Raw genomic sequence first — 17,350 nt, forward strand, 5'->3', positions numbered from 1 at the left:
AACTGAGGCACCCCCACACCACTCGGAGGAAACATCAAGAACAGCCGTCACATCGGGTCCCTGGTGTCTCGCACCATCCTCAGAGGGGTCACGGGGGGGTCACTGGGGTCTCACACCCACCTCTGCGGGGGGGGGAAGCGAAACGCGGCGTCTTCCCCCCACCTCCCCCCCGCAGAGGCGGGGCCCCGATCCCGGCTGTGCCCGGGTCTCTCCGGGAGCCTGGACCCGGGGCCGGGTGACTACGGCTCTAGGGCCGCCGGGCTCTGGCGCGTTACTGAGGCCGGGGGCGGCTCGGCCCCCCCGCCGCGGGGAGCGGGCCCGGCCGGACCGGGCGGCCCTTGGGCCAGGGCGCCTGGCGGGGGAGGGGGAGGGGCGGCCGCGGGGTCGGAGCGCGGGGGAGGCGGGGCGGGGCTGGGGAGAGCGCCCGGCCCGGGCAGGCAGGGGGCGGGGCCCGAGAGGGGGCGGAGCCGCGTGAGCCCGTATGCAGATCTGTGTGCGAGCAGAGCACTGTGGGAGCGGGAGCCGGCTGCCGAGCGGGGCCCGAATTCGGCAGCCGGGGCTCGGCGGGGAGAAGGGTGGGGCCGGGGACACCCCAGGGCAGGTCGCGGCAGCGGGGGCCGGCGCGGGCGGGGCCGGCGGGCGTGTCTTGGCGGGCCCCACCGTGGGTTGAGAGTGCGGGGCGAGCGAGGGCGAGCGGCGGCCGGGGCTGCCCAAGTCATACTTACCTGGCAGGGGAGACACCATGATCAGGAAGGTGGTTTTCCCAGGGCGAGGCTCATCCATTGCACTGCGGGTGTGCTGACCCCTGCGATTTCCCCAAATGCGGGAAACTCGACTGCATAATTTGTGGTAGTGGGGGACTGCGTTCGCGCTCTCCCCTGGCGTGCGGTGAAAGACAGAGAAACCTGCTCAGCGGCCGCGGTTCGGAACGCGCTGGGCGCTGCCTCGGGGTGGTCCGCGGGGGGGGGGGGGCTGTGTTTTTTTCGCTCTAAGGGGCGCAGTCTGGCTGCTTTGCCTCTTTCCCTGATTGTAGCTTGTTGCCTATTCTTCCTTCTTGGGTTCTTCTTTCTCTGAGGGGAGAACGGCCTCCCAAACACGCTTGTCTCACCTGGTTCTTTCCCACCATCGTCTGGGGGATCACTGGTGTGTATCGCACCATTCTTGGGTGGGGGTGTTGACCTGCCAATGTGGCAGGGGAGTTTCGTTTGGAGACCTGAGAGCCTGTCACCTGAGCCAGGAGGGGGAGGTAACACCTCTGCCCCTGAATGTGAACAGAGGGTGCAGGAGGGGGCCAGCTGGGGGGGGTTAGTTTCAGTTTGGGGCTGGGTGGAGGAACACAGGGAATCCCAGGGCTGGGGTCTAAGCTCCCTGCTCCCCTAGAAGGACTTGACTGAGGGGTCCTGGGGGTACCCACAAGCTCTGTTTTGGACTGTGTCCCTGTCGTCCAATAAACCTTCTGGCTGAGAGTCTCAGTGAATCCCAGGAAGAGGGGTGCAGGGCCTGGACTCCCCCACACCCTATGACAACTGGTGGGAGCAGTCGGATCTACTGCACCCCGTGGACGGCGCTTCCTGCAGTAAGTGACTGGGGAGCAGTAAAACAAAGGGGGATTGACGGGGACCAGGCGTGCTGAAGATTCAGAGAGAGACAGTTTCAGGGGGCGGTTAACCCCTGGGAGTGTGTTACCAGAGAGAAAGACTTTTGCAGTAACAGGGTCCCCCGTGGGATTGCAGCGAGCGGTCCCAGGGGCGGAGGAGTGTGCAGCTTGACTCTGGCAAAGAGGTGGTGACCTCAAGAAGGACTGGCAGACAAGGGGTTTTTCCTGGAAACCGTGGAAAGCTGCCCGGCCTGCGAGTGGCCAGCAGGGAGATGTACGCTAAAGGCCTTAAGAGCGACCTGGTGGAGCTGTGCAGGCAGAGGGGGCTGCACATCGGGCGGTCCACCAAGGAACAGCTGATCGCCCAGTTGGAGGAGAGGGATCGCTTGGATGACCCGATCCCTGTCCCTGAGGGAAGCCACCCGGGGGACACAGCGTGGGCCCTGGGGCCTGACTGGGCTGGGAGGGGTCAGACTGCTGCCAAGGACATCCCGAGACCCTTCCTACCTAGGCCTGGGGAAGGGGTTGGGGGAAGCCCAGCAAATACCGAGGGCACCCTGACCCCGGCAGCCAACAGGGGATCCTCCCAGCAGAGCTCCCCATCCCTGGAGTGGATGCAGCTGGAATGGGAGAGGAAGATGAAAATGAGGGAGCTGGAGGATCATGAAAAACAATTTAAGCATGAGGAGAAACAATGTCAACATGAGGAGAAGGAGAAACAAAGACAGCATGAACTGGAGCTGGCCAGGCTGAAGAGCAGTGGGGCCCCGGCTGTGGTGAATGTGGGGGGACCCAAGACTGCAAGGAGCTTTGATAAGTGCTTCCTGGCCCAGCGGAAGGAGGGGGAGAACATAGATAGCTTCCTGACGGCCTTTGAGAATGCCTGCGAGATGCATAGGGTTGACCCTGCTCCAGTTTCTGACCCCCTTACTGGACCCCAAAGCCGTGGAGGTGTACAGCCAAATGACAGGGGCGGAGGCAGGGGACTATGAACTGTTCAAACAGGCCCTGCTCCGCGAGTTTGGGCTGACCCCCGAGATGTACCGGAGAAGGTTCCGGAGTCAGCGTAAAACGCCTGAGGTCACCTACCTACAACTGGTCAACCGGATGCAGGGGTATGCCCGCAAGTGGACAGCTGGGGCCCAAGCTAAAGAGGCCCTGCTTGACCTAATCGTACTGGAGCAACTGTATGAACAGTGCCCGTCCGACCTGAGGCTGTGGTTGGTGGACAAAAAGCTCGAGAACCCCCAGCACGCAGGGCAGCTGGCCGACGAGTTTGTGATCAGTCGGTCAGGGGGTAGCTGGGAGGAGTCCCAAAAGAACAGCCCCCCCGCGATGCAGAGAGAGAGTCACTAGGGGGCCTCCCAGCGGGGAAATAGGGAGAACCCCCTCCAAAGGGGAACGCCTGGCGTTGGGCCCCTCCGACCCGCTCGAGGGGACCAACGTGACCTGAGCTGCTATCACTGTGGCCAGAGAGGCCACGTACGGTCCCAGTGCCCCGGGCTCAGGGACAGACTGAACAGACCCAACCTACCCAGGGTTAACTGGGTAGGGACCCAGCTGGACGAGGGGCAGACGACCCAAGCAAGGGGGGCTACCAGTTTAGCACCTGCTCAGGAGGAAAGAGTACCCCCGGCCAGCTCCGCCAGAGGGCTGGAGGCTCTGGATTCAGGGTGCTTGGTTTACAGGGTAGGCACGGGGTTGTCCCTCCGGAGAGAGTGCCTTGTTCCCCTGGAGGTGGATGGGAGGAAGGTCAATGGATCCTGGGATACGGGCGCGGAGGTGACGCTGGCCCGGCCCGAGGTGGTGGCCCCAGATCGGGTGGTGCCCAACACCTACCTGACCCTGACAGGGGTGGGCGGGACCCCATTCAAGGTGCCTGTGGCAAGGGTACACCTGAAATGGGGGGCCAAGGAGGGCCCCAAGGATGTGGGGGTACATCACCATTTGCCCACTGAAGTTTTGATGGGGGGAGACCTAGAGGACTGGCCAAGCAACCCCCAGACCGCCCTGGTTGTGACCCATAGCCAGAGCCGGTGAGGGGCACTGCGCCCTGACCTTGGGGAGGGTACCACACCGGAGGCGCAGGACCCTACCCTGATGGGGAGGGAACACCGAGGGGCACGGCTCAGAGAGGCGGAGGCCTCAGACCCGGCCAATGAGAGGGAACAGGTCCCCATCCCTTCCCCAGCCGCTGAGTTCCAGGCCGAGTTGAGGAAAGATCCCTCCTTGCGGAAGCTCAGGGACCTGGCCAACCTCAGGGTGGGACGGACCATGAGGTGAGGCTGCCAGGAGAGGTTCCTGTGGGAGAAGGGGTTCCTGTACCGAGAATGGGCTCCTTCAGGGCAAGTGGAGTCCTGTGCGATCAGGAGGCAGCTGGTGGTCCCCCAGAAGTATCGCCGCAGGCTCCTGTACCTGGCCCACGACATCCCCCTCGCAGGGCACCAGGGAATCCGGCGCACCCGGCAGAGGTTGCTACAGAACTTTTACTGGCCCGGGGTCTTTACCACGGTCCGGCAGTATTGCCGATCCTGTGACCCCTGTCAGAGGGTGGGGAAGGCCCGGGACAAGGGGAAAGCGGCTTTGAAACCTTTGCCCATCATAGAGGAGTCTTTCCAGAAGGTGGCCATGGACATCGTGGGACCTCTCAGCAAGAGGACCCGGTCGGGGAAGAAATACATTCTGGTGGTGGTAGATTTTGCCACCCACTACCCCGAGGCAGTGCCCTGAGCTTCCATTGAAGCAGACACCGTGGCCGATGCGCTCCTGACCATTTTCAGCCGAGTGGGGTTCCCCAAGGAAGTCTTGACAGACCAAGGGTCCAACTTCATGTCGGCCCTGCTCCGGTGCTTGTGGGAGAAATGTGGGGTCCGGCACGACTGGGCCTCAGCTTATCACCCCCAGTCCAATGGGCTGGTGGAGAGGTTCAATGGGACGCTAAAGATGATGCTGAAAACCTTTATGAACCAGCACCCGCAGGGCTGGGACAAGTACTTACCTCACCTGCTGTTCGCGTACAGGGAGGTGCCCCAGGAGTCTACCGGATTTTCGCCTTTCGAACTGTTATATGGCAGGAGGGTGAGGGGCCCCCTGGACCTGATGAGAGATGAGTGGGAGGGGAAGGCCACTCCCGATGGAGAGTCAGTGGTGGAATATATCCTGATCTTCCAAGAGAGACTGGCAGAACTCATGGGGCTGGCCAGGGAGAATCTGGACAGAGCCCAGAGGAAGCAGAAGGTCTGGTATGACCGCACAGCCCGGGCCCGTGTCTACGCACCGGGGATCCGGTGATGGTTCTCATCCCCGTGAGAAAGAACAAACTACAGGCCGCCTGGGAGGGCCCTTTCAAGGTTGTCAAGCAGCTCAATGAGGTAAACTATGTGGTGGAGCTGTCGAACCGGGCGCACCACCGCCGGGTGTACCATGTGAATATGATGAAGCCATATTATGCCAGGGGGAATGTGGTGTTGGCCGTGTGTGGACAGTGGGAAGAGCAGGGAGATGACCCTTTAGTAGATCTATTCCCTGGGACCAGAGCTGGTTCCCCCCAGGAAACAATTCCTCTCTCGGATCAGCTAACCCCTGCCCAGCAAGCTGAGGTCAGGGGGTTGCTGCATCCGTACCGACAGCTGTTTTCCACCCAGCCTGGACGCACTAATCTGACTGTCCACTGGGTGCAGACAGGGTCGCACCCGCGGATAAGATGCTCCCCCTTCTGAGTCACAGGGAAAACTGCTCAGGACCTGGAAAGAGAGGTCCGGGACATGCTGGCTTTGGGGGTGATCCAGCCATCTGCCAGCCCTTGGGTCTCGCCGGTGGTGCTGGTCCCCAAAAAACATGGGTCAGTTCGGTTCTGTGTGGACTATCGTAAGCTCAATGCCATCACTGTATCGGATGCCTACCCCATGCCCAGGCCTTACAAGCTCCTAGACAAGCTGGGAGGAGCCCGGTACCTTACCACCATGGACCTTACAAAGGGCTACTGGCAAGTGCCGCTGGAGGCAGATGCCCGGCTCAAATCGGCCTTTATCACCCCTCTGGGGCTCTATGAGTTCCTGACCCTGCCTGTCGGCCTCAAGGGAGCGCCGGCCACCTTCCAGCGCCTAGTGGACCAGCTCCTGAGGGGGATGGAGAGTTTTGCCGTGGCGTATATTGATGACATCTGTGTCTTTAGCCAGACCTGGGAGGACCACGTGTCCCAGGTTAGACAAGTGCTGGACCGACTCCAGGGGGCTGGGCTGACTGTAAAAGCGGAGAAGTGCAAGGTGGAGATGGCTGAAGTATCTTACCTGGGCCATCGGGTGGGGAGCAGCCACCTAAACCGGAACCAGCCAAGGTGGAGGTGATCAGAGACTGGCCCGCTCCCCACACCAAAAAGCAGGTCCAAGCCTTTAGTGGGTTGGCAGGATACTACCAAAGGTTTGAGCCCTGATTTAGTGCCATAGCCACCCCCATCACGGAGCTATGCAAGAAGGGGAAGCCAGACAAGGTGGTCTGGACCGAGCAGTGCCAGGAGGCTTTTCGGGCGCTGAAGGAGGCTCTGGTCAGTGGACCAGTTCTGGCAAACCCAGACTTTGACAAGCCCTTTGTGGTGTTCACCGACGCCTCAGACACGGGACTGGGGTCGGTGTTAATGCAGGAGGATGAAAAGGGGGAGAGACACCCCATCGTGTACCTGAGCAAGAAGTTGCTACCCCGGGAGCAACACTACGTGGCCATCGAGAAGGAGTGCCTGGCCATGGTGTGGGCCCTCAAGAAACTAGAGCCCTATCTCCTCGGGCGACACTTCACCGTGTACACCGACCACTCTCCCCTGACCTGGCTGCACCAGATGAAAGGAGCCAACGCCAAGCTCCTGAGGTGGAGCCTGCTCCTGCAGGATGACGGCATGGACATGGTCCTTGTGAAGGGAAGTGCCAACAAGATATCGGATGCGCTGTCCCGGAGAGGGGTCCCTGAACTTCCCCAGGTCACTGGTCAGCGTGACCCTGCTCAGGGGGAGTGTTGACTTGTGAATGTGGCAGGGGAGTTTCCCTGGGGATGGGAGACCTGAGAGCCTGTCACCTGAGCCAGGAGGGGGAGGGGGAGGTAACACCTCTGCCCAGGAATGTGAACAGAGGGTGCAGGAGGGGGCCAGCTGGGAGGGTTTAGTTTCAGTTTGGGGCTGGGGGGAGGAACGCAGGGAACCCCAGGGCTGGGGTCTAAGCTCCCTGCTCCCCTAGAAAGACTTGACTGAGGGGTCCTGGGGGTACCCACAAGCTCTGTTGTGGACTGTGTCCCTGTCGTCCAATAAACCTTCTGTTTTACTGGCTGGCTGAGAGCCTCAGTGAATCCCAGGAAGAGGGGTGCAGGGCCTGGACTCCCCCACACCCCATGACAGGGTGTCACTCGTGTATCGCACCAGCCTCTTGGGGGGGTCACTGGTGGATCACACCCACCTCAGAGGGGTGGGGGTCACTGGTGTTGTTATACCAATAAAATAAAAACCAGCAGGATCTTATTAAAGGGGAAAAGGCAAAATGCCACATTTATTGTGAATACAGAAAGAATCCTAGTAAGCAGTTAGTTATAGCTATAACATTCCATCCAATCTCATATTTATTCACACATTCATTCATACACACACAGACAGGTTCTGCAAGGTTGTTATCATAGTTACCAGCGTTAGCATCCATCACATACATCCTCTATCTCTATTTTAATCACAATTGTTAATACAACAAAAGGGTGGGGAGTCTCGGTGCTGTTTCTGTTGTGACAGAGTATTGCTCTGAGTCTCTCTCTGGGTGAGTACTTGTTCTTACAAAGAATTGCTTTGAGAACAGACTCTGCCTTGGAACAAGTTTCACACAGAGAGGGAGAGAAACAGAACTAAAAACCAAGAGACCTCTTAATTAGTAATACCCTGGAATTGAAACTATGGGGAACCAAACTCATTTGTGACTTTAATACAGAACTTCTTTAATATGATCCCACAGTGTATCGCACCCACCTCGGGAGGGGGGAAGCGAAATGCGGCGTCTCCTCTTCCCCCCAGCTCCCCTCCCCCCCCGGCAGAGGCGGGGCCCCGATCCCGGCTGTGCCCGGGTCTCTCCGGGAGCCTGGACCCGGGGCCGGGCCGGCTACGGCTCTAGGGCCGCCGGGCTCTGGCGCCTTACTGAGGCCGGGGGCGGCTCGGCCCCCCCGCCGCGGGGAGCGGGCCCGGCCGGACCGGGCGGCCCTTGGGCCAGGGCGCCTGGCGGGGGAGGGGGAGGGGCGGCCGCGGGGTCGGAGCGCGGGGGAGGCGGGGCGGGGCTGGGGAGAGCGCCCGGCCCGGCCGGCAGGGGGCGGGGCCCAAGAGGGGGCGGAGTCGCGTGAGCCCGTATGCAGATCTGTGTGCGAGCAGAGCACTGTGGGAGCGGGAGCCGGCTGCCGAGCGGGGCCCGAATTCGGTAGCCGGGGCTCGGCGGGGAGAAGGGTGGGGCCGGGGACACCCCGGGGCAGGTCGCGGCAGCGGGGGCCGGCGCGGGCGGGGCCGGCGGGCGTGTCTTGGCGGGCCCCACCGTGGGTTGAGAGTGCGGGGCGAGCGAGGGCGAGCGGCGGCCGGGGCTGCCCAAGTCATACTTACCTGGCAGGGGAGACACCATGATCAGGAAGGTGGTTTTCCCAGGGCGAGGCTCATCCATTGCACTGCGGGTGTGCTGACCCCTGCGATTTCCCCAAATGCGGGAAACTCGACTGCATAATTTGTGGTAGTGGGGGACTGCGTTCGCGCTCTCCCCTGGCGTGCGGTGAAAGACAGAGAAACCTGCTCAGCGGCCGCGGTTCGGAACGCGCTGGGCGCTGCTTCGGGGTGGTCCGCGGGGGGGGGCTGTTTATTTTGCGAGTAACCTTTGGTATTTTCGCGCTTTCTGTACGTTGGTTTATAGTTTTCTGGATTAGGCGGGGGTCTGGGTGATTTATTCTTTCCTGGGCTGTTAGCTCTGACCTGCTCTCTAGTCTCTTTTTGGGGGCTTGGGCTCCTGTTTTCTTTTGCCCTGAGGGGTGCAGCCTGGCTGCTCTGCCTCTTTCCCTGCTTGCAGCTTATTGCCCTTTCCTTCTCCTTGGGCTCTTCTTCCTCTGACGAGAGAACGGCCTGTCAAACACACTTATCTCACCTGGATCTTTCACACCATTGTCTGGGGTATCATTGGTGTATCGCATCTACCTCTGAGAGGGAACTTGTGTATTGCACCATGCTTGGGGGGGGGCGGTTGACCTGGGAATGTGGCAGGGGAGTTTCACTTGGAGACCTGAAAGCCTGTCACCTGAGCCAGGGGGAGGTGACACCTCTGCCCGGGAATGTGAACAGAGGGTGCAGGAGGGAGCCTGCTGGGGGGGGGGGGGGGTTAGTTTCAGTTTGTGGCTGTGTTGCCGGCACTGGTGCCGAGAGGCTGAACAACAGCTTGAGTTGGTTCGTTACCCGGTGTGCTACAATAATCACAACGGGGTGGAGAAGCAGAAAAGTTTATTTGAAGCTTCAAAAAGGTACAGGGAGAATAAAATCTCAAATCCTGCACAACAGAGCAGGAAGTTATACAGGCTTTTATACATCCTTTTTTCCAGCATACTTATTCAATAGCAAGCTGCTCCAAGTATCCATATAGCCAGCCAATCCAGTTCCCAGCTAGTTCCCTGATTCTCTGTATCATTTGTTAAACTATACATAAAGCTGCTTTATTCAGCATTGTTCTTCCATATCTCCCCTGTTTGGCCTTGCTTAGTTTCAGGCAGTCTGACTCTGCAGCATACTGTTGCAGATTCTCAGCATAACTGCTGTGTGGGCCTCCAGGCGGGGGGGCCAAGGACACTTGGGCCTAGTACGCAGAGCTGCTGCGAGTGCCTCCAGGCAGGAGGGGGGGTGCCAAGGACACAGGGGCCTAGTGCGAGGGGGCTTCATCGACACTTGTGGTCTTCCATCCCCTCGAGTTACCTAGTGGCCATGCCCCAGTGTTCCCAACAGCTGGGTGGAGGAACACAGGGAACCCCAGGGCTGGGGTCTAAGCTCCCTGCTCCCCCAGAAGGACTTGACTGAGGGGGTCCTAGTTGCACCCACAAGCTCTGTTTTGGACTGTGTTCCTGTCGTCCAATAAATCTTCTGTTTTACTGGCTGGCTGAGAGTCTCAGTGAATCCCAGGAAGAGGGGTGCAGGGCTTGGACTCCCCCACACTCCGTGACAACTGGTGGCAGCGGTGGGATGTACTGCACCCCGTGAACGGCGCTTCCTGCAGTAAGTGACTGGGGAACAGTAAAACGAAGGGGGATTGACGGGGACCAGGCGTGCTGAAGATTCAGAGAGAGACGGTTTCAGGGGGCGGTTAACCCCTAGGAGCGTGTGACCAGAGAGAAGGATTTTGCAGTAACAGGCTCCCCCACGGGATCGCAGTGAGCGGTCCCAGGGACGGAGGAGTCTGCAGCTCGACCCTGGCAAAGAGGTGGTGACCTCAAGAAGGACTGGCAGACAAGGGGTTTTTCCTGGAAACCGTGGGAAGCTGCCCAGGCCTGCGAGTGGCCAGCAGGGAGATGTACGCTAAAGGCCTTAAGAGCGACCTGGTGGAGCTGTGCAGGCAGAGGGGGCTGCGCATCGGGAGGTCCACCAAGGAACAGCTGATCGCCCAGTTGGAGGAGAGGGATCGCTTGGATGACCCGATCCCTGTCCCGGAGGGAAGCCGCCCAGCGGACGCAGCGTGGGCCCTGGGGCCTGACCAGGCTGGGAGGGGTCAGACTGCTGCCAAGGACATCCCGAGACCCTTCCTACCTAGGCCTGGGGAAGGGGTTGGGGGAAGCCCAGCAAATACAGAGGGCAACCTGACCCGGGCAGCCAGCAGGGGATCCTCGCGGCAGAGCTCCCCATCCCTGGAGTGGATGCAGCTGGAATGGGAGAGGGAGATGAAAATGAGGGAGCTGGAGGATCATGAAAAACAATTTAAGCATGAGGAGAAACAATGTCAACATGAGCAGGAGGAGAAGGAGAGGGAACGTCAGGAGAAGGAGAGGGAACGTCAGGAGAAGGAGAAACAAAGACAGCATGAACTGGAGCTGGCCAGGCTGAGGAGCAGTGGGGCCCCGGCTGCGGTGAGTGAGGGGGGACCCAAGACTACAAGGAACTTTGATAAGTGCTTCCTGGCCCAGCGGAAGGAGGGGGAGGACATAGATAGCTTCCTGACGGCCTTTGAGAATGCCTGTGAGCTGCACAGGGTTGACCCCGCAGACAGGCTCCAGTTCCTCACCCCCTTACTGGACCCCAAAGCCGTGGAGGTGTACAGCCAAATGACAGGGGCGGAGGCAGGGGACTATGAACTGTTCAAACAGGCCCTGCTCCGTGAGTTTGGGCTGATCCCCGAGATGTACCGGAGAAGGTTCCGGAGTCAGCGTAAAACGCCTGAGGTCACCTACCTACAACTGGCCAACCGGATGCAGGGGTATGCCCGCAAGTGGACAGCTGGGGCCCGAGCTAAAGAGGACCTGCTTGACCTAATCGTACTGGAGCAACTGTATGATCAGTGCCCTTCCGACCTGAGGCTGTGGTTGGTGGACAAAAAGCTAGAGAACCCCCAGCACGCAGGGCAGCTGGCCGACGAGTTTGTGAACAGTCGGTCAGGGGGTAGCCGGGAGGAGCCCCAAAAGAACAGGCCCCCCCGATGCAGAGAGAGAGTCACCAGGGGGCCTCCCAGCGGGGAAATAGGGAGAACCCCCACCAAAGGGGAACGTCTGGCGTCGGGCCCCTCCGACCCGCTCGAGGGGACCAACGTGACCTGAGCTGCTATCACTGTGGCCAGAGAGGCCACGTACGGACCCAGTGCCCCAGGCTCAGGGACAGACTGAACAGACCCAACCTACCCAGGGTTAACTGGGTAGGGACCCAGCTGGACGAGGGGCAGACGACCCAAGCAAGGGGGGCTGCCAGTCTACCACCTGCTCAGGAGGGAAGAGTACCCCAGGCCAGCCCCGCCAGAGGGCTGGAGACTCTGGACTCAGGGTGCTCGGTTTACAGGGTGGGCGCGGGGTTGTCCCTCCGGAGAGAGTGCCTTGTTCCCCTGGAGGTGGATGGGAGGAAGATCAATGGATACTGGGATACGGGCGCGGAGGTGACGCTGGCCCGGCCCGAGGTGGTGGCCCCAGATCGGGTGGTGCCCAACACCTACCTGACCCTGACAGGGGTGGGCGGGACCCCATTCAAGGTGCCTGTAGCAAGGGTACACCTGAAATGGGGGGCCAAGGAGGGCCCCAAGGATGTGGGGGTACACCACCATTTGCCCACTGAGGTTTTGATGGGGGGAGACCTAGAGGACTGGCCAAGCAAGCCCCAGATCGCCCTGGGTGTGACCCATAGCCAGAGCCGGCGAGGGGCACTGCGCCCTGACCTTGGGGGGCATACCACACCGGAGGCGCAGGACCCTACCCTGGTGGGGAGGGAGCGCCGAGGGGCACGGCTCAGAGAGGCGGAGGCCTCAGACCTGGCCAATGAGAGGGAACCGGTCACCATCCCTTCCCCAGCCGCTGAGTTCCAGGCCGAGTTGAGGAAAGATCCCTCCTTGCGGAAGCTCAGGGACCTGGCCGACCTCAGTGTGGGACGGACCATGAGGAGAGGCTGCCAGGAGAGGTTCCTGTGGGAGAAGGGGTTCCTGTACCGAGAATGGGCTCCCCCAGGGGAAGTAGAGTCCTGTGGGATCAGGAGGCAGCTGGTGGTCCCCCAGAAGTATCGCTGCAAGCGCCTGTACCTGGCCCATGACATCCCCCTCGCAGGGCACCAGGGAATCCGGCGCACCCGGCAGAGGTTGCTACAGAATTTTACTGGCCCGGGGTCTTTACCACGGTCCGGCAGTATTGCCGATCCTGTGACCCCTGTCAGAGGGTGGGGAAGGCCCGGGACAAGGGGAAAGGGCCTTTGCCCATCATAGAGGAGACTTTCCAGAAGGTGGCTATGGACATAGTGGGGCCTCTCAGCAAGAGGACCCGGTCGGGGAAGAAATACATTCTGGTGGTGGTAGATTTTGCCACCCGCTACCCCGAGGCAGTGCCCTTAGCTTGCATTGAAGCAGACACCGTGGCCGATGCGCTCCTGACCATTTTCAGCCGAGTGGGGTTCCCCAAGGAAGTCTTGACAGACCAAGGGTCCAACTTCATGTCGGCCCTGCTCCGGTGCTTGTGGGAGAAATGTGGGGTCCGGCACGACTGGGCCTCAGCTTATCACCCCCAGTCCAATGGGCTGGTGGAGAGGTTCAATGGGACGCTAAAGATGATGCTGAAAACCTTTATGAACCAGCACCCGCAGGACTGGGACAAGTACTTACCTCACCTGCTGTTCGCGTATAGGGAGGTGCCCCAGGAGTCTACCGGATTTTCGCCTTTCGAACTGTTATATGGCAGGAGGGTGAGGGGCCCCCTGGACCTGATGAGAGACGAGTGGGAGGGGAAGGCCACTCCCGATGGAGAGTCAGTGGTGGAGTATGTCCTGATCTTCCGAGAGAGACTGGCTGAACTCATGGGCCTGGCCAGGGAGAACCTGGCCAGAGCCCAGAGGAAGCAGAAGGTCTGGTATGACCGCACGGCACGGGCCCGTGCCTACGCCACTGGGGATCCGGTGATGGTTCTCATCCCAGTGAGAAAGAACAAACTACAGGCCGCCTGGGAGGGCCCTTTCAAGGTTGTCAAGCAGCTCAATGAGGTAAACTATGTGGTGGAGCTGTCGAACCGGGCGCATCACCGCCGGGTGTACCATGTGAATATGATGAAGCCATATTATGCCAGGGAGAATGTGGTGTTGGCCGTGTGTGGACAGTGGGAGGAGCAGGGAGATGACCCTTTAGTAGATCTATTCCCTGGGACCAGAGCTGGTTCCCCCCTGGAAACAATTCCCCTCTCGGATCAGCTAACCCCTGCCCAGCAAGCTGTGGTCAGGGGGTGCTGCATCTGTACCGACAGCTGTTTTCCAACCAGCCTGGACGCCGTAATCTGACTGTCCACCAGGTGCAGACAGGGTCGCACCCGCCGATAAGATGCTCCCCCTTCCGAGTCACAGGGAAAACTGCTCAGGACCTGGAAAGAGAGGTCCGGGACATGCTGGCTTTGGGGGTGATCCAGCCATCTGCCGCCCCTTGGGCTTCGCTTGTGGTGCTGGTCCCCAAAAAGGACAGGTCAGTCCGGTTCTGTGTGGACTATCGGAAGCTCAATGCCATCACTGTGTCTGATGCCTACCCCATGCCCAGGCCGGACGAGCTCCTAGACAAGCTGGGAGGAGCCCGGTACCTTACCACCATGGACCTTACAAAGGGCTACTGGCAAGTGCCGCTGGATGCAGATGCCTGGCTGAAATCGGCCTTTATCACTCCTCTGGGGCTCTACGAGTTCCTGAGCCTGCCTTTCGGCCTCAAGGGAGCGCCGGCCACCTTCCAGCGCCTGGTGGACCAGCTCCTGAGGGGGATGGAGAGTTTTGCCGTGGCGTATATTGATGACATCTGTGTCTTTAGCCAGACCTGGGAGGACCACGTGTCCCAGGTTAGACAAGTGCTGGACCGACTCCAGGGGGCTGGGCTGACTGTAAAAGCAGAGAAGTGCAAGGTGGGGATGGCGGAAGTATCTTACCTTATCTTACCTGGGCCATCGGGTGGGGAGCGGCCGCCTAAAGCCGGAATCAGCCAAGGTGGAGGTGATCAGAGACTGGCCCTCTCCCCACCCCAAAAAGCAGGTCCAAGCCTTTAGTGGGTTGGCAGGATACTACCGAAGATTTGTGCCCCACTTTAGCGCCATAGCCACCCCCATCACTGAGCTATGCAAGAAGGGGAAGCCAGACAAGGTGGTCTGGACCGAGCAGTGCCAGGAGGCTTTCCGGGCGCTGAAGGAGGCTCTGGTCAGTGGCCCAGTTCTGGCAAACCCAGACTTTGACAAGCCCTTTGTGGTGTTCACCGACACCTCAGACACGGGACTGTGGTCGGTGTTAATGCAGGAGGATGGAAAGGGGGAGAGACACCCCATCGTGTACCTGAGCAAGAAGTTGCTACCCCGGGAGCAACACTACGCGGCCATCGAGAAGGAGTGCCTGGCCATGGTGTGGGCCCTCAAGAAACTAGAGCCCTATCTCTTTGGGCGACACTTCACCGTGTACACCGACCACTCTCCCCTGACCTGGCTGCACCAGATGAAAGGAGCCAACGCCAAGCTCCTGAGATGGAGCCTGCTCCTGCAAGATTACGACATGGACGTGGTCCACATGAAGGGAAGGGCCAACCTGATAGCGGATGCGCTGTCCCAGAGAGGGGGCCCCAAACTTCCCCAGGTCACTGGTCAGCATGACCCTGCTCAGTTCAGTCTCGAAGGGGGGAGAGATCAAACATAAGATACTTACAGTTTCACACAATACCAGTCCAGTTCCTTGCTGCTTCCTGTCTAACCTCTGCACACATACGGTATACCCTCCCTACCCTGAGCTGATGCTCGACTTTTGCGCTCAGTACAGGAAAACGAGAACCGAGAGGTAAGCTGTGCAGGGAACTCTTCCTCAACCTGCACTCCACTCCCCAAGGGCCTTTCGGGGTCTTCTATGGACTTCAAGTTTCATTTGATTTCCAAGTTTTATGGTCTCATTAATTAGCCATCTCTCCTAAGGCAGGGATCCTACCTGTCAGACCAAAGATCGATTGCCCAAAAGAGCTAAGAAACAGAACTAAAGCTGAGCACTAGGCATCATGAGCATCGAGAATCTGACTGTGCCCTGGCAAGTTCAACGCTGCCGAAAGAAATCAGAAAAGAAGGGGCTCATCAGGTCCCCCTGCTAGCATCCAAATCTGGTGTCTAGTCAATCTGCTGGGATATAAGGAAAAGGAAATGAATAAAGAAGTCAGGAAATAACAAGGAAATGAAGAGGTTTGTCGAACGGGTTTCTGTCCGAATTACCATCTTCCCAGCTAGCAATCAAAGTTAAAGACCTAAAGTCAACCTATCGGCATCAGTACAGATTGTTAGATGGAAATTAACCCCATCTAACAAGTGTTAAGTGCCTGCAAGCAGCGTGCAGACCGTTTAAAAGCACCGTAATGAGAGGCTCGGATGTAATGTATGCCCTAAATCAGACAGGACAATAGGAGGACCAGAAGAACGCCACCCTAGGTAAACGGCAGAGTAATGGAGGCTGTTAGACGCAAAACGTCATCCTTCAAAAATTGGAAATCATAATCCTAGTGAGGATAATAGGAGGGTGCACGAACTCTGGCCGGTTAAGTGTCAAAGTCTAACAAGTTAGGCCAAGAAAGAATCGGAGAAGCAACGTGCTAAGGACGCAAAAGCGAACGAGAAGAATGTTTCTAAGTACAGCAGAAGCAGGCAGCCTGCCCAAGGGGCGGTGGGGCCACTCGCTGCCGAAGGAGGAGTCTAGGAAGACGAGGCCATTGCAGAGGAGCCCCACGAATTCTTTGCAGCGCCGGTCACTGCAGAGGACGGGAGGGAGAGTCCCACATGGGAGCGGTCCTTCTTGGGTGACAAATGTGACGTGCCCCTACCCCCCACCTCGGGGGGTCCCTGGGGTCTCGCACCACCCTCGGGGGGGTCACGGGGGGGTCACTGGGGTCTCACACCCACCTCTCCGGGGGGGGGAAGCGAAACGCGGCGTCTTCCCCCCACCTCCCCCCCCGGCAGAGGCGGGGCCCCGATCCCGGCTGTGCCCGGGTCTCTCCGGGAGCCTGGACCCGGGGCCGGGCCGGCTACGGCTCTAGGGCCGCCGGGCTCTGGCGCCTTACTGAGGCCGGGGGCGGCTCGGCCCCCCCGCCGCGGGGAGCGGGCCCGGCCGCACCGGGCGGCCCTTGGGCCAGGGCGCCTGGCGGGGGAGGGGGAGGGGCGGCCGCGGGCTCGGAGCGCGGGGGAGGCGGGGCGGGGCTGGGGAGAGCGCCCGGCCCGGGCAGGCAGGGGGCGGGGCCCGAGAGGGGGCGGAGCCGCGTGAGCCCGTATGCAGATCTGTGTGCGAGCAGAGCACTGTGGGAGCGGGAGCCGACTGCCGAGCGGGGCCCGAATTCGGCAGCCGGGGCTCGGCGGGGAGAAGGGTGGGGCCGGGGACACCCCGGGGCAGGTCGCGGCAGCGGGGGCCGGCGCGGGCGGGGCCGGCGGGCGTGTCTTGGCGGGCCCCACCGTGGGTTGAGAGTGCGGGGCGAGCGAGGGCGGGCGGCGGCCGGGGCTGCGCCACTCATACTTACCTGGCAGGGGAGACACCATGATCAGGAAGGTGGTTTTCCCAGGGCGAGGCTCATCCATTGCACTGCGGGTGTGCTGACCCCTGCGATTTCCCCAAATGCGGGAAACTCGACTGCATAATTTGTGGTAGTGGGGGACTGCGTTCGCGCTCTCCCCTGGCGTGCGGTGAAAGACAGAGAAACCTGCTCAGCGGCCGCGGTTCGGAACGCGCTGGGCGCTGCCTTGGGTTGATTGGGGAGCGCGCGGGCTACTTAGCTTCTGACTAGCCTTTGCTGTGTTTGCATTTTCTGTACATGGGTTTATAACCCGCTAAGTTCGGTGTTAGTGGGCGGTCTGGTTGCTTTCTTGTTCTTTTCTGGGCTGTTCTATCTGATCTGCTCTTTAGTCTATCTGTGTGGGGTTTGAGCTACTGTTTTCTTTTGCCTTGAGGGGTGCAGTCTGGCTGCTCTGCCTCTTTCCCTGCTTCCAGCGTTTTGCCTATTCCTCCCTCTTGGGCTTTTCTTCCTCTGACGGGAGAACAGACTGTCAAACACACTTGTCTCATCGGGTTTCTTT

At 60.0% G+C, this 17,350-nt stretch overlaps 3 non-coding genes across 3 annotated transcripts; all 3 read left to right on the forward strand.

Annotated features, from left to right (window-relative positions):
* Positions 1-717: 717 nt before the first annotated feature.
* LOC140908022 (U1 spliceosomal RNA) lies at positions 718-881 on the forward strand. The gene has a single exon (XR_012157731.1). It is a non-coding gene; the product is annotated as a U1 spliceosomal RNA (small nuclear RNA).
* A 7,315-nt stretch (positions 882-8,196) lies between these two features.
* On the forward strand, positions 8,197-8,360 carry LOC140908023 (U1 spliceosomal RNA). Its single transcript, XR_012157732.1, has one exon. It is a non-coding gene; the product is annotated as a U1 spliceosomal RNA (small nuclear RNA).
* An 8,429-nt stretch (positions 8,361-16,789) lies between these two features.
* On the forward strand, positions 16,790-16,953 carry LOC140908024 (U1 spliceosomal RNA). Its single transcript, XR_012157733.1, has one exon. It is a non-coding gene; the product is annotated as a U1 spliceosomal RNA (small nuclear RNA).
* The last annotated feature ends 397 nt before the right edge of the window (positions 16,954-17,350 follow it).

Source organism: Lepidochelys kempii, chromosome 2 (genome assembly GCF_965140265.1).
Source record: "Lepidochelys kempii isolate rLepKem1 chromosome 2, rLepKem1.hap2, whole genome shotgun sequence".
NCBI lineage: Eukaryota > Metazoa > Chordata > Testudines > Cheloniidae > Lepidochelys > Lepidochelys kempii.